Below are 240 nucleotides of genomic sequence, written 5' to 3' on the forward strand. Positions count from 1 at the left end.
AAAGGTTTGATTTCTTCATCTTCTTTTATGAATACAAGAGAATGTAAAAGATAGCTCTCAAGTCACAGTAATAAAAACTCATTTGCAAAGACAAGAATAAAATCAAGTGGCTGTGAACTGTCACCATTTGTAGGATCTGGTTCAGATAGCTTTTTGGGGTATGGGTTTAAAAAGGAACTCATCTATCTATTAAAAGTTGAATTGTCGGGGGAAAAACAATCACGTGCCTTTATTTCTCTT

This window comes from Meleagris gallopavo, chromosome 2 (assembly GCF_000146605.3).
Source record: "Meleagris gallopavo isolate NT-WF06-2002-E0010 breed Aviagen turkey brand Nicholas breeding stock chromosome 2, Turkey_5.1, whole genome shotgun sequence".
NCBI lineage: Eukaryota > Metazoa > Chordata > Aves > Galliformes > Phasianidae > Meleagris > Meleagris gallopavo.